This window comes from Lepisma saccharinum, chromosome 12 (genome assembly GCF_977018435.1).
Source record: "Lepisma saccharinum chromosome 12, izLepSacc3.1, whole genome shotgun sequence".
In the NCBI taxonomy this organism is placed as follows: domain Eukaryota; kingdom Metazoa; phylum Arthropoda; class Insecta; order Zygentoma; family Lepismatidae; genus Lepisma; species Lepisma saccharinum.
In genome coordinates this window covers 54,161,533-54,184,779 of record NC_139240.1, presented here as the reverse complement: position 1 = coordinate 54,184,779, position 23,247 = coordinate 54,161,533, and the positions used below count along the sequence as shown (strand labels likewise).

The following is a 23,247-nucleotide window of genomic DNA, read 5'->3' as shown; positions in this document are numbered from 1 at the left end:
TTATTTCTTGCCGAACAAGGTTCCGAGTTCGAGTTCCGACCAAAATGGATTCATTGTGTATGTTCATTCATGTCTTTAATGTAATCATAAATCGTCGTCATGAATAATTTAACTTCAGAGGAAGAAAACTGAGGTAATTACTAATAAAAACAATAACAAAACAAATTTGATCTTAAAGCTTTGCGCTACATATTCCATCACGGGTATCATAGGCGTGCGCCCATGGGGCCAGGGGGGGGGGGCAAATGCACCCCTAATCATGGACGTCTGCAGATTTTTTCCACGAAGAGACAAGCAAACCCCGATAATAGTGTTGCATTATCGCATTCCTGCATCCTCATTATAATAATTAATGTAAATTATTATGACTGAAATCAAATTATACATGTGAAAACGTACTTTTTGGTTGACATTCGTTTTCTAAGGGGAAGATGTGGCAATCCTTGCCCCCCTTTCAGACATATATGCCCCTATATTATTATATTTTCACCTAGAAATTTAGGATATATGAATCCTATCGCCGTTATTAAACTACTCGTATATTATACTCTTAAAGAAAATTAAGTATTTTCAAGCCGATGAAAGTTCAAGGCTTTGGCAACTACTGGGGAAGGGGGTGCAGGCGAAACCACAGCCCCCCCCAACAACCTTGAACGGAAATCAATTTTAGGGGGCAAACATGGAAGTAAAGGAAAGCAAGAGTAGCAGAATCTAAGAGTAGCAGGACAAATGGATTTTGTTTTCACGTCTTTCTTACATTATTTCTTCCTGACTGCCAAGAGCACCTGCGGGGGGGGGGGGGGGGCAGAGCTGCAATTGCCCCCTTGATTTCAAATTTTATACAAATATAAATACCTTTTGTAAAATGTTCTTGCTCGCTTCGCTCGCAATGTCTGCTTTTCTTGCAGTCTAGTCAAGTTCAGAGCCGTAGCTAGGGGTCGGCGGGAGTTAACCCCGGACGCCAAACGATCTAAATGAAAAAAATTGGAAAAATAATAATATGGCGCTCCATGAATTTTTTTCCTATATTAAATCGACATTGTTCTCATTTTGCAAAAATTTGGATCTGAAAATTTATTGGTCGCTTTGCTCGCAATTTGTTTTCTGTAATGCATTTTATATTACCGAGGAGAGAAGTACTGCTGCTAAAAGGTTTTCTCTTAAGTGCATGAACAATTGTTTGGAGGAAAAGGAACGCGCAGATTTGAGAGACAATTTATATGATTTTTACTGTTGGTATATATATATATATATATATATATATACCAACAGTATGTGTATGTGTATGTATGTATTTATGTACAAAACAATAATTTTGCCTGTAGTATTATATGGATGTGAAACTTGGTCCCTTACATTGAAAGAGGGACATAAATTGAGAGTATTTGAAAATAAGATCCTTAGGAAAATCTTTGGACCTAAAAGGGATGAGGAGACAGGTGAGTGGAGAAGGTTACATAATTTAGAACTACATAATTTGTATTCATGTCCAGATATTATTAGAATAATTAAATCAAGAAGACTTAGGTGGGCCGGCCATGTGGCACGAATGGGAGAGGATAGAGGAGTTTACAGGATTTTTGTTGGGAAACCTGATGGTAAGAGACCTGTAGGAAGGCCAAGGCGAAGATGGAGGGACAACGTTGAGATGGACCTAAGGGAAATCGGTAGGGATGGAAAAGAGTATATAGAACTTGCTCAAGATAGGGAAAGATGGAAGGCCTGTGTTGCTGCAGCCATGAACCTTCGGGTTTAAGAAGGCTAGGGGGTTAGTTAGTTAGTTAGTTAGTTAGTTATGTATTTATATGTGTGTGTGGGGCGGGGGGAGGGGTGTATATATACACACACATATATACAATAAAATTTGAACAAGTGAGATGAAATTACGTTATTCTTTTCCGGCCTGAAATATAAACAAGGCTATCCCCCTCTAATCAGAGGGTCTGCGCACGCCTATGACGGGGACTGACACTTTACGTAGGTGTAGACACGCTTCGTACAATTTGATGATATCGCGATTACGTAATGGATGTGCAGCCACTTAACTGAAGCCCCCAAAATTCACATTTTATTACTAAATTGTAAATTAGCATAATATCACATAGTGGCCGCGGTGACTCAGTCGGTAACGCGTCTGACAACCATGCTAAAGGTCCCGGGTTCGATCCCCGGCCGGTTCAAATCCGGGAATCCATCTAACGATGGAAGCGGCCCCGGCACCCACCCAGCGTCGAATAACATGGGTACCTGGGGGAAACCCTGGGGGGTAAAGGCGGTTAGGGGCGTGATGCTGATCACATCATCCCCACTCACGACCGGATCAAGAAAGTGTGGGGCGTTACCCCCACACCCCCTATACGCCTTCATGGCGTGGTGCTAAGCACAGGGGAACACTTTACCTTTTTTTTACCTTCACATAGTGTACCTATTCATAATATGCGCCGCTTTTGTGCACTTTGTGGATTGTGCATTAATCAACATCAGGTTAATCGCGACAGGCAAAGTGGAGGGAAAATGACAATGAAACACAACGAGGGGGCCCTTGGTTCCCGATTAATGAAACTTTGTCTTCATGCAACTGAGTCGCTGCGTGAAATCGCTGAAAATGTCATTTATTAATGTCTTAATTTTGCTTATTTTATATTGCTTTTCTAGCACTTGGCGTCAACAAAGGCGATGTGGATGATTAATGAAGCTATGAAGTGGATGATAGGACATGATGATCCATGTCTTACTCAAAATTCTAAGTTGGGACTAATGAATAGCGATTCGTCTTATCATTTGTCAAGTAGTTGTTTTTAACTCCAATCTTTTTCAAGGACTTCTGGGTTGACAGCATGTGTGTTGTGCGATGATGATTCCACGAAAACCACCATTTCAGTGAACTTTCTTGACAATGACTCTAATATCAATAAAGAGAACATTTTCTTACGAATAGCTGTTGTTAAGAAACCAATCCCTGAAACTTTTTCTGGTAGTCTCACGGCACCCAGCTGTCGTTTGTTATGGCTGGGCCTGGGGGTATGACTCACGCTGCTGTCAATACTCAATCATTCCCGAGAATCCAGGTCCGCCAGGCAAACCCAAGCGACAATTTTGTTATTTGGGTTGCATAGACAACAGGCTTTAAGATGTTACGATATCGTAGGTCTCGTGGCCCAAGAACTATTTTCCATGACTGTACATCCAGAATGTTTTATTTTCACCGGAAGAAAAGTTACTGAAATTATTACACACCCCTCAAAAAAAGTTTTTTTTAAGAGGGGGCCAAGAGGGTCATGCCCCCTTCGAACTATGAAATGTTATAATGTGAATCTATAAAAACCTAGGAAAATAACATTGACGTTTTTTTTCAAATTTTACGAGAGTTTCGGTTTTGTCCTTGCATAAATTGAATTGGCTCTCGTTTGTGCAGACGGAAGTTTGTGGTTTGTGATATTTGGTAATTTTAGTTTTATAACTATTCAGTACAAGGCTAACAGACGTCCTGATTTGGCCTGGACAGTCCAGGCTTTCTAAACCTTGCCCCGACTTTTTTCGAACATCAGTATTGATGCCAAAATGTCCCATGTTTTTTGTTAAGTCACATTCACACACGTTCTTCATGGTATCATTGCTAATACTATCATTTCATTTATAAATATATTATTTTCTACAGAATTATCGTGGGTGTTCAGTGATACTGGTAAAAGAAACGGCACTTTAGTATTATACGGACCATCTCATTGCATTGCCCAAGTGATTTATTGCTTCGTGTAATTGACATTCATTATGATAAGTACCTAACCTAACCTAATCAAATACAATGTTCCTATTATGTCCATAAGTATTTTTTTCTTCCCCAGAAAACAGGTAGTCCGTATAATACTAAAGTACCAAAGAAACTTATATGAAATAAATTTGAAAATATTCTTAATTTGCGGAACAGTACTATTCGAATACATCCGAAAATTGAATTTATAAGCACAAAGCTGCACAATTTGTGACATCCCTTGTCTGTAAGATTGTGTTGCTGATTATATTTGTCGAGTCAGGAGAACTATCGAAGAGCTAAATTTTCTCCGTTACTTTGGGCAGTAATGTTGCTCGAAGTGAATTTGTGTTTTAAGTCCACTTCATGCACAGAAAGGCTAATCGGGGAGCCAAATCCGAACCACCATGTGCCTCCATGGTGTATCGGACCCGGGATCCCTTGATGAAGACGGTACCAATGCGCCATCGGGAGGCCCCTACAGTAATATTGCAACTGTATAATTATACGTCTAGCTGGAATACCACAATTCGCGATTAAAATTACCACCTGAGCGCTAGTGTCGTTTCCAATATGGCCGCTGTATGTAGGATGAATCTTTGTTTACATTCAGTAGCAGTACGTAATAGCAGCGTGTTGTCATGGCTGGTATGGAAGAAACGTTCAAATTACACGATATTTTTAAATATTGCGAATGCGATGTGAATTCCAGGAACTCTAACGAAGGTGAAGCTGTGCTGAGAACGAAGCATTTAATTATGATAGGCAAAAATAACACGGAAAACGCAGACGAAACTAATATATACTCACTGGTTCTTCAAAGCAGTGCATTTCATCTGTACCTCAGGTTGTAACTGGAGCTCTCGGAAATGATTTAAAAATAAAGCAATAAACCTGTACTTGAAAAGCTGGGTCAGGAGGAAAATGACAACATATCGTTGCAGGTCTTCCTCTAACACAGGATAATAATAATAATAGAATTCACAATTTCATCGAGGCTATCTTCACTGAAAAAGGACGTACTGAATGAAACAGCAACATAAGCATGTCGATTTTCTTTTTCTATTTACTTTTATGATTACAGACATTAATTAATTCCCAAACTATTTTCATCTTCGCACTTATCGACTTGCACCTGATTCAAATTTCATACATTAACATACATTGTTTATCTGGAATCTGGATGCATTGGGCAAGACGCTTCATGACTTTTCGAAAAAAAAAAGTTTTATTCATAAAGTACAATTAGAACTTTACTTTGATGGTAATAGAATCGTCTTTCAGAAAATAACGTGCGCATTCTTCGCAATTTCCTTGATAACATTTTAATGTTAGCTTCCATGTCAATTAATTCTTTTTACTCTGATTTATTTACAAATTTAATTTTGTTGATTCCACGGGGTGGAAACACATGTAAACTTTTCACTTGTCCTGACCCTCAACAGGCCCGTAGCTAGAGGGTGGACAGGGAGGGCAACTGCCCTCCTGAGAGCCTGCTTTGCCCCCTCTGTGAAAAGTACAGAACACATTTCTACCTGGAATTCTCACTAATCTTTACAATTATATCCTGTATTACTCTAGCAACATAACAAAGACATGAATTGATTTTGTGATTTATGAAGGTGTGTGGGATTCCATATAATGTCGTATCAGGAATGGGGAAAAAATTCCCTTCCGGATTCAGACTTCGTGAAATGATTTCGCAATTTTCAATTTTCTAGAACATGTTACTATCCTGCCCCCCACACTTTACCTCCACACTCAAGGTTCGGTGCACTTCGTACTCGGCTCAGATTTGTCTAGGGGTATCTTTCTTTGTACGACAATGCACGTGGGTTGCTACAAGTCAACATAATTATATAATTAACTACAAGAGACAACGGAAAACCTTTTGCGAAACCTTTATGATCAGGGGGATAAATTACCTTGTCCAGCATGTGTGAAATTATAAACGGAAATTTTGGATATTTTCTATAGTTTAATTAAAGTAAAATTTGAAGTATATACAAGTCGTATCCGAACGTTCATTTCTCTAATTATCGGGCCAAAACTCTAATTTTGATGTTGGAATCTCTATTGTTTGTACCTGGATGCTTTACATTTCATGAATTACATCAGGAGTACGCTTGTCACAAGGTAGACTCGCGTTACTCCAAGAAACGTCTTAACAGGCGCTAGGTCGCCCGACGTGTACATTTCTCAACCTCTACGGTGACAAGGCACTAGGCTGCCCGGCGCACCGTAATTACTTCAAAATAACATCCAGTACAAACTACCTTTTTACCTGTAAACTGGACACCAAGGCACTAGCTTGCCCGGCAATCCAATCTCTTACAGCATCCGTTTCGGGAGACCTGTCCTCCGGTCCTAGCTGACCGAAGCAAAAACAGCCTCTCCCTTCCTAGTCTCAGTTCCAACAGCCGACTTCCCCTACTCTCATCTGGGAGTTTATATACGTTTTGTTGGCGTCTGTTGCCAACGGCCCTTCTTTCAAATTTTTTAATCTTTAACAGCTAAACTGCCCGCCTTTCTTTTGAACGTTCGAAACACGAAGCAAGAACAGAGAGCTACATGGTATTTATACATGGAATAATACGAACCTAAAAATACATAATACATTGATTTACACTAATGAGACATATATATGTTTATACACTTGATTACCCAATTAATTAACATATTAATAAATATTACAATAAGAAAAAAAAACACTGTTGCCCTTACTTAAATCTTCGCATGATGATTTATTATCTGCGCACTTAGGACATGGAAAGACATTGTTTAAGGTCCTAGAGAATTATACTTGGGACGGAGTAGTCAAAGATGTCAGTAACTATTGCAAAAGTTGTATCACTTGTCTTCAGTATAATCCTGACAACAGCAGAAAGATGGGCTTTATGAATTCGAGGAAAGCTACTGCGCCTGGATACAAAGTGTTTCTGGACATTTTTGGACCACTGCCTACAAGTACGAAAGGGAGATACAAGTACTGTTTAGTCATTCAAGATGAGTTCTCAAGGCACATTAGCTTAACACCACTTAGAACTACAACGGCGAGGACGATCTCGCAAGCATTCTTGAAGTACTGTTTTCAAACAGGATTCCCGAAATACGTTGTCAGTGACAACCAGAGTGTATTTCGAAGCAAACTGTATTCACAAACGTTGCGTTCTGTGAATTGCAAGCCTGTCTATATTACGCCATATAGACCGAAGGGAAATAAATCAGAAGCAGCTATTAAGATAATGAAGCAAGCACTTGGGAAGTTCTGCAGAGAACACTCGTCGTGGGCTGAAAACTTGGACGCGATTAGTTTTGCCATTAATAATGCAACGAATTCGATGACTGGATTGAAGCCGTCATTCTTGTTCTTTGGACGTGATTTGTACACGCCGCATGACACTCGGAAAATGGAGCTTCAGAGGGAAGATGGAACCGGGGAAGACGTCACGGCGGAGAGACAGATGGATTACGTCATACAGTTAAAGGAAAGAATGGGCGCGGCTTTCGAATTTGCAAGAGAAAAAGAGGAAAAGACGAGGCAAAAAGCGTCAACGTCCTACAATAAGGGCAGAAGAAGGGTTAATCTTCGTGTCGGAGATCGAGTACTGGTTCAAGAGCATAGGATTTCGTCTGCTTTTAATAAGCAAACTGCATGCTTTTTCCCGAAATTCAAAGGGATCTACAGAATTCTGAATTTCACTACTCCAAATAATGTTGTTTTGGAAACGGAAGGTGAGGGGAAGAGAGTTCTGGCTAACGCTGACCAGCTGAAGGTCATTCCGGGAAGAAATTTGAGAAGTGTGAGGGAAAGCACTCGTCCCTAACTTCTACCCTGAGAGTAGTACAGGTGGCCCGGTTCTAAATCCTCATTTGGGGCTCGAATCATCATGTGGGGCTCGCAGTGGTGCCAACTCACCCCCCGAAAATTTCACCAACTGATATTTTGAAGCCTTTTATGGTGTATGTTAACCTCACAAGCAGTGTTGCCAACTCGGCGTAGCCTTTTATGGTGTATGTTAACCTCACCAGCAGTATTTCCAACTCGGCGTAGCCTTTCACGGTGTATAATTTTTTTAGCTTTTTTTTTGTGTGTGAGTGTACATGTGTTTGGGCGAGGCGTAGCCTTTTACGGTGTATGTTAACCTCACCAGCAGTATTTCCAACTCGGCGTAGCCTTTTATGGTGTATGTTAACCTCACAAGCAGTGTTGCCAACTCGGCGTAGCCTTTTATGGTGTATGTTAACCTCACAAGCAGTGTTGCCAACTCGGCGTAGCCTTTCACGGTGTATAATTTTTTTAGCTTTTTTTTGTGTGTGAGTGTACATGTGTTCGGGCGAGGCGTAGCCTTTCACGGTGTATGTTAACCTCACAAGCAGTGTTGCCAACTCGCTTTACAAAAACACTCGCTGAAATGGCGCTCGCTGAAATAGCGCTCGCTAAAAATGGGCGCTCGGGGTCAGTTCTCGGAGAGAGGTTAATTTAACCTAATTTTTTTTTACCTCTGTCTTCCACATGTATGTAATGCGATTTGAGGAGAAGAGGGTGAATTAACCTTATGGCTGACAATGTTCTATAAAATAACAATTCCTATGAACTCTGTAAATTTCCGAACATATGTTGTATTCACACTTTTACATATCTTCGAGTGTACATTACAAATCTGCAAACAGATTGTGGCTAACTCGTACTGTTTAAGAGATGAACCTACTTCCGGTTGCTATTTTGGATTTCCGAGCATAGGTTGTATTCACACTTTTACTTATTTTCAAGTGTACATTACAAATCTGCAAACAGATTTTGGCTATCTCGTACCGTTTAAGAGATAAACCTACTTCCGGTCGCCATTTTGGATTTCCGAGCATAGGTTGTATTCACACTTTTACTTATTTTCGAGTGTACATTACAAATCTGCAAACAGATTTTGGCTATCTCGTACCGTTTAAGAGATGAACCTACTTCCGGTCGCCATTTTGGATTTCCGAGCATAGGTTGTATTCACACTTTTACTTATTTTCAAGTGTACATTACAAATCTGCAAACAGATTTTGGCTATCTCGTACCGTTTAAGAGATAAACCTACTTCCGGTCGCCATTTTGGATTTCCGAGCATAGGTTGTATTTACACTTTTACTTATTTTCAAGTGTACATTACAAATCTGCAAACAGATTTTGGCTATCTCGTACCGTTTAAGAGATAAACCTACTTCCGGTCGCCATTTTGGATTTCCGAGCATAGGTTGTATTCACACTTTTACTTATCTTCGAGTGTACATTACAAATCTGCAAACAGATTTTGGCTATCTCGTACCGTTTAAGAGATAAACCTACTTCCGGTCGCCATTTTGGATTTCCGAGCATAGGTTGTATTCACACTTTTACTTATCTTCGAGTGTACATTACAAATCTGCAAACAGATTTTGGCTAACTCGTACCGTTTAAGAGATATTCCAAAATTATATATATATTTGATAAGCGACAACAACAGAGCCATCTCTGTACAAATGTTGGAACTCGATGAATGCTTGAGTGGGACAAGTTATTTTTTTTCAGTACGTCAACATTTTTAATTTTTTTTGCCAGTGAATGGGTTAGGTGACTTGCAACGACGAAGGCCTTCTAGCAATACGAACTTAGCTTATGCCGGCGTAATTCGCTAAAATATCTTTAAATTTGCATATTTCTCATACCGCCGTATCTTGTTCTATTAGACCTCTTCAAGAAAATTGCCAATTAGTGAAAACTAATTGAGCACAACAGCAAAAGAGGTGCTAATAGGGCAAGCATACAATGATATGGGGATATGTGAATTGTCGGTTTCTTCGATTCAGATAAATGGATCGAATTGAAACTGGGATATTTTGCATTTTTTTTATATGATAGATAAAATAACAGAGATTTTGATTGGCTAATAATTTATACGTGGTGTTTTCTGATTGGTTTAAGTAAGCAAAATTTCTATTGGCTGTCTAAAGCCGGAGCACAGCGCTGATTTCTCATCTTTGCTGGATTGGCAGAGGAACCCACATGGCGGGGGATAGAACCTGAACGGGCTCCACCAAAGTATAGGAGACTAGAAGCATATAATTTGGCGAAAAAACCTAAGTAAGGTCATAGAGAATATTTCAAAAAAAGATTTTTTTTTTAAAAAAAAGTTAACAATTATATTTTGCATTGCACAGCATTGGATATTAAATAACATACCCCCAAAAAATCTCTGCATTATGCGTTCTGTAAAAAATTGCCCTACGTGCCAAACTGCTGTGTCAAGTAAACATTTTCAAAGGCACTGTCGTACTTGTGTGCCGGGAAAACAAATATGTGCGACCAAACTGTGCTCTAAGTGTGGAAAAAATATTTCTATTCCCAACTTCAAGCGACACCAGCTTACTTGCAAGAGCACTGGAACATCTCTACCGCAACCTTCCAAGCGAAAGGTAGAAGTAACCTCTCTCGATGCATCGCCACCTGCCAAACGCGTCAAGCTGGCGAAGAAAGCAGACCGGTTTGCGTTTGAGCATTTATTAGAAGACTTTGACATAACATCAGACAGCTTCTGCGATGTGCGTAGTTTTCTGGGGAGCGAGCGAGCTAAGATAATATCCATCCTCAACGATGCATTGGCCACACACTCCACTAAATTCTATGCTGTGCTATGCTGCAAGTATAAGAAACCGTCTGATAAAATATATAAATTCTTCCATGCCACAAAAGCAAAAACACTGCATCAGGCAGATGTCACTGACCTCGACAGCATCTACGACAAGTTTGTCGAGGAGCTTGTGGCAAAGCACGAGGAGCATCAGGCTGAAGGCTCGGGCGGTTCGCTGTGTGGCGACCCCCACAAACTTTGTTTGAAACTTAACAAATTCCTGCCACTGGCAGGGTCTAGCTATATTGCCCTGCCACCCGAGGTTAAAGCAAAAAAAGCTATTCTCAATATTCAGAACAAAGACACCAAATGCTTCCTCTGGTCGGTGCTGGCAGCATTGCACCCTATACCTTGGGAAAAGAGTCCACGCCGTGTTGCACACTACAAGCAGTATGAGTTGGAACTGGAGGATGCAATGGCGGGGATTGCCTACCCTGTAGAAGTCTCGCATATTCGCAAGTTTGAGGTTCGTGCTCGTGACTTGTTGGGCCTGCAATTAGCCATCAATGTTTACGGTCTCGAGAACAAACATGAGGTCTACCCCATCCGCGTGAGCAACGTGAGCAACAACAACGAGGCACGAGAAATCAACCTCCTGCTCATCAAGGACGAAACCCATCACCATTACACCCTCATTCGCTCGCTCTCTCGGCTTGTTTCGAGCCAACGGAGCAGTGATAGTCACCACGTCGAGGTGTGTCGCAGGTGCTTGTCTACATTTCGCAATCGAGAACAGCAGGATTACCGGCGCATCAGAGGTCCCAACATTGCTGCTGAGAAGCTAGCTCGCCACATGCTCTACTGTGGTACCAACAAGCCTGCACGAACTATCCTGCCCGAACCTGGTGCAGTAGAGTGCTTTCGCAGGCACAGTGCTATGGTGAAGCATCCTGCCTATATTGTAGCAGACTTCGAGGCCTTTCTTCAACCTCTGTCTAACTGCGAGCCCAACCCCGAAACATCCTCTACCATTCCTTTCCAAATCCACGAGGCCTCGAGTTACTCCTATGTTGTGGTGTGGCGAGACCAACATATTGCCTCCGAGCCCTATGTGTATCGCGGTCCCGACCCGGTCAAACACTTCCTGGAGAGAATGCAACAGGAAGCCATCAAGATAGGGAAGGTGCTGTTGGCCCCCAAGCCCATGCTGCCTCTGTCTCCCAAAGACAAGCATCAGCACGAAATAGCTCTAAATTGTCCTGTTTGCAACTCGGTCTTCACTGACGATAACAAAAAGGTCCACCACCATGACCATTATGGGACCGGAAGCTACATTGGCCCGTGGTGCAGCAGGTGTAACTTGAGAGCCAGGGACTCGCGCTTCATACCGGTCTTTTTTCACAATGGCTCGGGATATGATTTCCATCACTTGGTCACACATCTAGGGTACGACAATGCAAGAATCAATGTCCTGGCACAAAACGAGGAGCGTTATATTAGCGTCAGCAAGTGGGTGCCGATCCCCGGCGACTCAAAAAACAGGAGCATCGAGCTTCGGTTCCTCGACTCTCTGAGGTTCCTCCAGGCAAGCCTGGATGCTCTTGCTGGGAAGCTCAGAGACGACCAACTAGCCATTACCACATCAAGTTTCCCGAACTTAGATGTCGCACTCATCAGACGTAAAGGGGTCTACCCCTACGAATACGTCACCGACCCTTCCAAGTTCGAAGAAGAGTTGCTGCCTCCCCAGGATAAATTCTACAGCCAGCTGAGAGGTTCAGGTATTACCGACGAGGAGTACAAGCATGCTCAGTCTATGTGGGTCAAGTTGGGTTGCCGAACTTTTGGTGATTACCACGATGCATACCTGAAGCTTGATGTGACGCTTCTTGGCGATGTGTTCCAGGCGTTCCGGGCGACTGCGATAAACATTTACAACCTGGACCCTGTATATTTTTACAGCCTTCCTGGACTGGCATGGTCGGCCATGCTCCTGCTGACTAAAGTTAAACTTTCCCTTATCTCCGATATTGATATCATGCTTTTCATCGAGAGAGCTATCCGGGGCGGCATGGTCCAAGTGTCGCAACGCTTCGCACATGCCAACAATCAGCACATGGCCACTGGTTACGACCGCTCCCAACCATCAAGCTACATCATGTACACTGATGTGAATAATCTTTACGGGCACTCCATGATGCAGCCACTCCCAACAGGACAGTTTGAGTGGGTTGATCCTTTATACCACGACATCGAAAAAGAGTGCGACGAGTTTGGGTTTTTTGCCGAGGTGGACCTTGACTTCCCCGAGAAGCTGCAGGATACATTCTGTGACCTTTCGCCTGCTCCGGAATTCAAGTGTCCACCTGGCTCAGATCAACCAAAGCTCGTCATGGACTTGGAGCCCAAAAAGCGTTATGTGCTACACTACCGGAACCTCCAGTGGTTAATGCAGCAAGGGGTCTCGGTCAAAGCAGTTCACCGCGTGCTCTTGTTCAGGCAGTCTCCATGGTTGAAGCCGTACATCGAACTGAACACCGAACATCGCACTGCTGCCACTTCGGAACTTGATCGCGATTTTTTCAAATTAATGAACAATGCGGTATTTGGGAAGACCATGGAGAATGTGCGAAATCGCGTTGATGTGAGGTTGGTGACGAAGAAAACACAGTGTCGTCGACTTGTTGCAAGCTCGCTGTTCAGATCTCGAACAATTTACAACGAACAGATGTCTCTGATTCACATGAACCGGGGCGAGGTGCTACTCAACAAGCCCATCTATGTGGGAGCTGCAGTTTTGGATCTGAGCAAGTTGTGCATGTTCGAGACATATTACGACATACTACGTGCACACTACAACCACAATATCTCACTCCTCTACACAGACACAGACAGCTTGGTGTACCATGTTCGCACGGCCGATGCGTATGGTGATATAGCCAAAGTTCCAGCTCTTGTCAAGCTCTTCGACACATCGGGCTATCCCCAGCCAAACCGGTATGGAATTCTGCCCCGAAACAAAAAAATACCCGGCAAACTCAAGGACGAGAAAGACGGGGATGTGATTGTGGACTTTGCTGGACTTCGTGCCAAAGCCTATGCGATCCGGGCTGAGGGTTCTGTAACAAAAAAGGCAAAGGGTGTAAGCAGGCAAGTGGTTCGGGAGCACCTCAAGTTTGAGGATTACCTCGAGTGCCTCAGAACAAAATCGCCCATTCTACAAAAAGAGCATCGTATCCAAAGCGTTGATCATGTGCTTACAACTAATATTGTCAGGAAAATTGCTCTGGATGCACACGACGACAAGAGGTGTATTCTTGAATGTGGGGTCCACACACTTCCGTGGGGCCACTATCGCCTCCAAACTAGTAAGGCCTGCCCAGAGTGTAACAAAAAAAGGCAAAGGGTGTAAGCAGGCAAGTGGTTCGGGAGCACCTCAAGTTTGAGGATTACCTCGAGTGCCTCAGAACAAAATCGCCCATTCTACAAAAAGAGCATCGTATCCAAAGCGTCGATCATGTGCTTACAACTAATATTGTCAGGAAAGTTGCTCTGGATGCACACGACGACAAGAGGTGTATTCTTGAATGTGGGGTCCATACACTTCCGTGGGGCCACTATCGCCTCCAAACTAGTAAGGCCTGCCCAGAGTGCAACAAAAAGTAATAGGCAATGCAAAATGAAAAAAAAATCAATTTTAATTTACTTCAACTTCCTCGATTACATGCATGGCACAGCAAAATTAAACTTCTGGGAAACTGCTTATTGTAGTTTGTACTTGTGTATATAAAATTCCACATTTCTTATTGTGTGCTATTTTTTTTAATTTTTTTTTTTGTATCTAAAACTGTTCAGTTACTCTTTCATTCTTGACGTCATACACAAATGTTTTCTCTGCAATAAGAATGACACTGCACAGAGTATCTGCAGGCAAGGCGTCGTGGAACTCGCATACAATCTTGATGTTGGTACGATCGTTAACAACCACCTGTTTTCTTTTAGATGTGTTGATGACAAACATGGGTCTGCGAGCTATGAACTCGTCGGGGTTGTAGTACACGTCCACATTGCCGGAGGTCACTCTCTTGTAAGCTGTGTACGCCTCGTAAAGTTTCAGGTAATCATCGTTTGTAATGTTTAAGTTATAATTCTCGCGTGGAAAAACTTCATTCCTTCCATTTTTGAGGTAAACATTCTTAATTTTGCAATTATCGAACTGGCTAGAATCTTTCTCTTGGTTATTATCTTTCCCCGTCTGGAAGAGCACGACGGTAAACTCTGGCATATCGTACCGGATGCTGTTGAACTGCGTAGTAACATCAAATTCAAAATGGCTGCCAGAAGCAGGTTTCTGCACGCACTGGTAGCCGTAAAATTGGATGGGTACTTGGGGGTTCTTCAAAATATCGGCTTTGTACTTGAGACCGTAGTTAGATTCGTATTCTACCACAGGCATGCGCAGCTCCATGAACTGGATGACGCACTTGGCTGCGTCGGGTAGTGTGTTGGCAAGTGCTGCACCGTCTGCACCCAAGGTGCTGTAACGCATCAGCACATCGTTGTCATTGGCGCTTCTGCGAAAAGTGACGCGCAAGCCACCCTTCCACATAATCTCCGTGTAGTCGGAGAAGAAGCCTGGAAGCAAGCGCATGGGAAACAGTACTGTGTGGCTTCGAGTTTTGATTTTTGTATCTGCTTCGAATCCCCCTGCCTGGTAATATGCCGCATCGCTCTTGGAGAGTTTCAGTGTTCCCACAGCTGTAGAAGTAATCCCGGGGTAGTCAACCCTATCGATGACGGTGCCATGCTTTCTAACTTCCACTTGCGAGAACAGATGCGGCACAAAATTGTCCACAAGTTTTAAATTTGCATTGGCGTTAAATGCTTCCCCGTTGTCTCTCTTCACCACATCAAACTTGATATACAAATCAGCTCTGTGAGGGTGAATAAACCCATCCCCGACGTCCACATCGTATTCGATCTCCCTGTTCGGTTCGTTCAAATTGGCGAACGTGCGACGATTGGGTGGGAAAGATTGCAACTCGTAACTTTCGATTTGCTCCATGATTGTTATTTATTATACGTTAATCTCCACGACGGCGGTGGTAGTAGCTCCGGCAAAATTCACCACCTCATCTTTTTCGTTTGTCACTGCCAATTCTATGTTGTCTATGCGATTACGAGATATAGGGAAGTATATCGGTGGTGAGGGTGTGTATATAATCGGTTCCATGAATTCAGAGTTTGGTTTGAACGTAGCGATGATACCTGTCTGCTTGTGGCTGCCTGGGATGCCATCCGAGGATTTGGTGATCATGCCTTCTGCCACGTTGCAATGTATGTTCAGAGTTTCGATGGCTAGAAATTTAGGAATGTTGGCACCGATGTGCTTGATGCCAGGTTCGAGCTTTGTGTTGTTCTCGAATCCCAGAAGCTCTCCAACAGTGCCTAGGTCTACTGTTTCCGTAGCAGACACAATTTCAACTCTGTGAGTTACAGAATTTTGAGATAGCAGTATATTTCTTGGCAATTGGGCTTGCAAGGTAGACAGATTGTACTGTCCTGGCGTGATAACTATTTTTTCATTTCCAACAGTAATTTTGTTATTGTGCTCCGTGACATTGGGTATCAGGTACATGCTGTAGAATGCACGAAGAGCAATAGATTTAGGATAAATGATGTCGTCATGCAACGCGAGTTTCAAGACCGAAGTCTCGCTGGTGAGATGGAACACTCCCATGGTGTTTTAGGTACCACAATGCTTTCTGAAAATGCTCCACTGAGGGGTTATTTATTTTAGACATGTATGCGAGAACGGAAAGGCATAGGTGGCCGCAGTTAACATCGGTGAAACCCTGGATGCGTTTGTCATTGTAGTAGAGGTTGGCAACACTGAGATACTTCACCAACCTGGCAGGCGGTGTGCCACCGAACGAATCGAAAACAAATGCATTGTTATCGTCAATTTTGAGGTAGCATATCCAATGTGTACCAGGATTTTTGTAACTGTCCAGGTTGACCACGCCATACTCCTTTTTCTTCACAGCAGAGGGTAGAGAATCGGACATGAAAACACCCCTGAAGTTCCTTATTCCCAACAGTTCGATCAGAGATTCAATATCGAAGTTGGACAGGGCTTCTTCTTTTTTTTATATTTCTTCAAAGCATCGAGGTTGCTTTTTCGCTTTTTGGTCACACCTTTCCCCTTCTTTTCCATAGCCAGGTTGTGACGTTTCTGTTCTTCCAGCTCGGCCTTGTTCTTTTTTGCATCGATGACGGTTTTGGCAATGGCAGCACTGCCTCCTGCCAAGCTGCCCACTGCACCCAAAGCTGCCAAGATGGCCGGAATGCTGAATATGAAACCTCCAATCTTCTGCTGCTTCCGCGAATGTTGCAACTTTTTCAATTGTGGAGTGCTGAGCAGCAATTTCATTCCGTGTCCTTTAGACAAGCATGAACGTTTCTTCTCGCGTTGTTTCTTGGTGAGTAACCCATCGAGGGCACCCAGCGTTTTCAGATTCGAATATGGTATCTGGTACACGACGCCCTTGGGCTTCATGATGTAATTTTTTTTTACGGTATGTTATTTTATATATGTTCAGAGATTTTTTGTTTTCCCTCCCGTGTAATTTTTTTTACGGTATGTTATTTATATATACTTTGCAGCTATTAAACAAATTCTATTATGTGCTTTGTTTTCTTACCAAGAAGTTCTTTTGTCCCCTTGTACACGATTCGAGTTGTACTCTCGATTAAAATAGATAGCTTCTCGTCGGATAACATGCTAGCGTATCGATCTGGTAAAAATAGACTGTATTGTCCGTTGAGCAACAGACGTACTTTGGGACCATACTGGGTTGCAACAATTGAACCGGAAGTTATTGCGTAAGGTTTGTCCACTTCCAATTCCTGAATTTTTACATACTCGACTGACAAATTTAGCATTTGTTTTAATGCCTGGACGTCACTAATTTTTTCACCCATATCGAAGAAATATTTTTTTGGTCTCGTAGATTTTTTACAGTGTGTTATTTATAGAAAAAAGTTTCGGCATTGCCTAATGCGATGAGGTGATCGATGATCCTACTGGTTTCAGCATTTGAAGCATACCAGTCGTCTGTATATCATGTCCTCCCCTGTCTCCACTCGTGAAGTTCGTCCATCTTATCAGCCAATTTTTCATCAGCAGCCCGAAAAAGAGCATAGGGAGAAGAAGAAGATTTTACATCGCTTATTTTTCTCAGATGATCCAGAAGTAGCATTTCACAGGGCAAGCGAAATTGTGGTGTTATTTTAACTAAATCAATAAGCTTTTTAACATCCTCGTGACTATCGTCGAAAGTAAATGTAAATATTTTGTATAACACTTCTGTTGGTAAGTCTGTTATATGCGTAGACATTTTTTACTGTATGTTATTTAATTACAGCCCCCACCCCAATTTTCGTTTTGTATTCATGGCAATGGTCGTGCCCAATGCTGCAACCCGTTCACCCAGCGAGGCGTCTCTGCTGACGAGTCTCCCGAACGCGGCATGCTCCAATTTTTTATCAGCATCGTGACGCGCATCTAAATTCGTATATGTGTTGTAAGCAATGTCGTGATCCTTGCATGCAGCATCCAGCAGATTTACCCCCTTGTCACCTCTCTCCAGTCGCCGTTCCAGTTTAGTACCCGGTCCGCAGTATTGGTAACCTGGTAGGTGCATCTCGAAGGGTAGCTTGTTGATGATGTCGTTCACGAGACCTCGACCCTCGGCCACATTCCAGAATTTGGGAGGCAGGGTGTTGATGATTTTGATAAGGTAACCTATACCTTTGTTGTCGTTGACAATAAAGTTGCTAAGCTTGGTGCTAATCATGTCCATGATGCCCACTTTCTCGTTGTGGAAGTTGCGATTGCCTGCATTTTCCTCGCCTGCGATAACCAGCAATCGATCTACAAGCTTCCTTACGTCGTCTACCCAAACAAACTCTTTAGGTAGGGTATTGTAGAGTTTGACACCGCTGCCAGTCTTGAGCTGGTTCCATATTGGCTTGATGAGGTTCCTGTATTTTTCTCCACTGCTTGATTTTACGCGATTCTGTGTTGCATCGTTGTTTTGGTACAGGGCATCCGTCATGATTAAAATTTCTGTGTAACTTTGGTAATCCTCGTCTGTGTAATCTTTAGGTTGCTTTTTGGTGATAAGTTCCCACAGGCCCACAGTGCCAGGATACCTAGTCCAGCTGTTCTTCTCGCCCAAATTAATTTTCACGTCGTCACCTTCGAACGTAACTTTTGACTTTCCAATTTTCCAAACCACACCCTCGTTAAGTTCCACAGAGGGGTACAATCCAAACACCTCGTCCTTTTCAAATTTCCCAGTGCTCAGGTAATCTCTCGCCAACGGACCTAATTCAACTACCTTGTCCGAAGAGGTACTGCCTAGAACCTGACGTCTCAGAGGTGCAGCTCCAAGTTCGAACGGGGTAGTGTGAATACTGGATATCGGTGTAGGCACAGCATAATTTCGAGCAGCAAGTGGCACGAGCTCGTTGATTAAATCTTTATTTTGCTCGGTAACATCTTTGATGTCTTTACCTAGTCCACTTATAGCATCAATAATAGGTTGGTCCTGTCGCTTTTTCTCTTCGTAAATTCCGCGATTCTCTGATTTCCAACCCCTGAAGCGTTTGGCCAGGTAGTCGCGCAGCTTCAAGTTGTCGTCTGCGAGTTTGCGTTTCATCATTTGTTATTTATAATACGTCAAGACGTTTCTTGTAACGTCGCAACGTTTAGAAAGTTGTTTATTTTGTTTCTGTATTTTCCGTCATTGGGTTTCCTCGTCATGTCTATCGTGGCGAATCCGAAATCATCTTGATTCCAGCATGAAGAGCAAAATTTGGAAAACTGATTGTAGTTCATGTCCCCGCCTACATAATCATCGTAAGCATGTTTTAAATTGGTGTGGTCTTGACGAAACAAGCAAATAAAATTAGCGTTGTCTCGGAGAAGCTGCTTGGGAATTTTAGAAAAAGTCTGAGCAAGGTAGAAGCAGTCCATGCCTCTGTGCCGCCCCTGTGTAAAAAAATTGCGAATTTCGTTATGGTTCTCCAGGATGACATCGTCGAAGACCACCACCGAATTTTCATGGCAGCAGTCTAGTGGCATTACTTCGGAGGCAAAAGTAGCTATGCTCAGCCCTTCGTACAGTTTTGTCAGCTGTTGATATTTTGCTTGCTCCAAACTTTTGGAAAAAACATACAAGTGCCTGTTCTTCCAATCTAACCAGTCGGGAGCAAGAAGAAAATTATCAATAAGTAAAGTTGTTTTCCCACACCCTGAAGGTCCGACAATAAGGCAGCGAATGTTGTCCGGCAACAGTTCGCCGTTTTTCCTAGCCTGACGCTCCGGGGGAAAATCTGGTAGTCGCCTCACCACATCCCAAGCACCCGTTACACAATCACCTCGTTTGCATCGATCCAACTTTTTTCCTCGAGTCCCAGCCATTTCACCAACAGTTTGTCACCTTTTCTACGTAATACTTTTTCGATAAGATACGTATTGGGGTATTTTGTTTTAGAGAGTTCCTCCTCGTAGAATCGCCCTTTCAAAATTTCGTCGCGATTATCTTTTATTATATACGTGTGACGGTTACCGGGTAACAATCGAGCAACAGTGAAAAGTTCCGTACTCCAGTTTTTGGTAAAGCCTTTTTCAAACATGCGCTTAAATTTACTAATTCTTACTTGGTCTCCAATTTTGAATTTCGGTTTTTTTGTTAGTGGGCCGGTACTTGGGGCAATAAACAGTAGAGATCAGTCGTGCCTCATCAGACTTGCTGACATCGGCAGGCTTCATGCGTATCGTGCTATGCAAACTGTGATTATAGTCGTTTACGAGTTCCGGAAGCACATTGACCCACTTGTGGTTACCTTGAAGCGTGAATCGTTTCCACATGCGTGTTTTGAGAGTACGGTTAAAACGTTCCACTACGCTGGCTTTGATGTGACTGAAAGTCGAGTAATGTTGAATATTTTGTTTCTGAACAAACTGTTGAAATATCGAGTTGTAAAATTCCTTTCCGTTATCCGTTTGAAGAAATCGAGGTCGCCTGCCACTTTCATTGAAAATAGTTTTGAATGCTTCCATTACGCACACACCTGTTTTAGCCTTGAGGGGCAAAGCCCACGCAAATTTTGAAAATGTATCTATAACAGTAAGAAGATACTTGTATCCTTTGTTGATTTTATGTAAATTTTTCAGGTTGCCGCTACTCATTTCCACAAGGTCAGCCTGCCAAAGGTCATCCACGCGTTTGGTCACCATCGCCAGTCGTTTGTAGTTTCGTCGTGCAGGTTTATGCAGCTCGTTCACGATACCCTGCCTAGACATGGCGCGAAAATAAGAATATAGCCTGGATGGGATTTCTGGCTGCAGACAATGCTGGGTTTTCTATATACAGCTTGTCACCTATTTCTATGTCGATAATTTGAGTGGCATCTTCGGCATAGGCAGTCTCGCGACTTTCGGGGTGTGTGAAATCGACCAGCTCAACTCCTCTTATTTTAGGCTCATCGCCAATGTTCGTCACGGTCATGATTGGGTAGTGGGTTGCGTGAGGCAAAGACCAGTAGGAAACCTTGACGAACTGAAGTGTGCCAGCGAGGAAAAATTGATGATAAGCTTTTGCAGGAGTCAACATGTAGAGTTTGTAACCTGGATTGAAAGGGGAGGAGAACTCTCTGTTTGGTATGCTGTACAGTTCGATGACAATCGTAGACTTGAGATTGTCGATGCTGGCATTTAAAGTGTTTACGTTGGTTCGAACCTCGGTCTCTATATCCTCCAATCTGCCATTCACCGATTCCAGGTGTTCCTCGATAGCGTGAACAACAGTGTCGTAGTTTGGTTTGATCTTTACATCGACAATAAGGCTCTTGAATTTTTCATTTAAGTCATGTAGTTGGGTGCTGAAATTAGCTATAGTCGATTCCTGACTTGCCTCGATACTCCCAATTTGCTCTTTCACGCTGGCAATAATCTGCTGCAGGCTTTCTACAAGCGTCAACTTGGAGCTCTGTATTACAAGGTCGTGGACCTGGGTTCTAATTTCCGCAAACAATTCATGCAGCTCGGTGATGTTCTGGTTGGTAGGTAAAGTCGCGACAGACCCCCGTATCGATTCAATTTCGGATTGGATGTTTTTGATGTCGTCGGATTTGAGTATTCGGTTGAGAGTTCTCTTCACGCTTTTCAATTCCTGAGAGGTAGGCAGGGTGGCCACCGTGTTTTGGAGCGATTCCAAAGCTTTTTTCACCGCGTCCAACTCGGAGGCATCGGCAGCAGCACGTATGCCTTCTTGCAGTTGTGTTATGTCATCCTGGGTGGGAGTAGATTGTTGCAGGGTTTCCAACTTAGTCTGTATGTCGTCGATCAAGTGATGGAAATGAGACAACTCGGATTCTGCATTCAGATTTTCCAGTTTGGCGATTTGCTGTTGAACGTTGGCCAGTGTATCCCTGATGCCCGGCAGTTTGGTTTCCAGCTCATCGTGAACGTTCGCCAGATCATTTCTAATGACAGCAAGTGCATCCTCAATATGGGTTATGGTGCCTTGCAGCTTCCCGAAATCCTCGTAGGTCTCAAGTTGGACTTTGATGTTGGCCACGCTACGGGCAATGGCGTTCAGTTCGCTAGACGACGGTAGATTGTTGATAAAATCCTCCAGTGTTTGGAGTTTAGTTTTTACTTCGTTGATGGCCGCATGCAAAGCGTCCGTTTGTAGCTCAGCCTTGATGCTTTCCAACGTAGGGATTTTGAAAGATTGAAACTGTTCGCGCAATTTAGCAATACTAGCGTTCACGCGATCGTAGTCGTCTTGTGTTTTAATGCTCTGGATGATAGTTTGCAGTTCGGTCTGGATGTTGCTTGTTTGGTCCTGCAAGCGTTGTTTCAGCTGTTCAACGTCTGAGGTTTGCGTTTGTTGCAGCTTCAGAAGTTCGTTCTGCAGATTGCCCACACTCAGTGCCAGCTTGTCGAGATTGTCTATCGACGCAAGGTCGGTGTATTTTTGCAGCAGCGATTTTAGCTCTGCATCAATCTTGAGTACAGGGTCCAAGCACTGAGACTGCAAGCTAGCTATCTCGGACTGGAGGCTGGAGTTGAGCGTGGACTGGAGGGCCTGCAGATCGCTTCGCAACTTCTTGACCCTGACGTCGAGCATGAGAAGCTCGTCGCCATGGTCGTCGCGTTTCGTATGGCCAAAAATATCGTTAGGCATTATTGTTATTTATTATAGGATAGCTAATTTTCATTTCTATGAAAAAAGGGATGAGTTTGTCGTAGTCGTCCAAGAGCTCTATGTACAGGCGATCGCCAGCAGATACATCGTACGTGGTGGTACTGTTCATCCTATCGTGTTTGATGCGATAGATGTTCTTGCCGGAGGAAATTTTGGCCTCTCCTTTATTCTCGGGATTCATGTCAAACTGCAGTTTGCCGGAGATGGGGAATTGGTAATAATTCAAGTTGTTGTTGAATATGTAGAAAGTTTTGCCCACATCCTCGTCGTACTGGGTCAGGATGCTATTCAAGTGTATAATCAACAAACCGTTGAGTTTAGATAATAGGGAGGGTAACAGGTCCAAGCTCGCAGGTGGCGACGGTGCACTTTGGGCGAATGCCTCCATAGCCTGCTTCCTGAAGCCAAACAGGTTCATAGGCATTGTTATTTTATTTTATATTTAGCGATTTGTTTCAAGCGTCAAATAATAATTCGAGCCTCGTCAGTGCTGCCAATTCCTATTTGTAGGTTAGCTTAGCCAGTAAAAAATTATATAGTAGAATTTTCTTTGAATAAATTGGCAAAAAAACCCAAGCCTCAAAGAAGGCTACGCCGAGTTGGCAACACTGCTGGTGAG

At 43.0% G+C, this 23,247-nt stretch overlaps 1 protein-coding gene across 2 annotated transcripts in view; it reads right to left on the bottom strand.

Annotated features, from left to right (window-relative positions):
* The window catches only part of LOC145996102 (cytochrome P450 6k1-like), a 47,703-nt gene that overhangs the window by 16,365 nt on the left and 8,091 nt on the right, over positions 1–23,247 (bottom strand). The gene's annotated exons all lie outside the window — the stretch shown is intronic.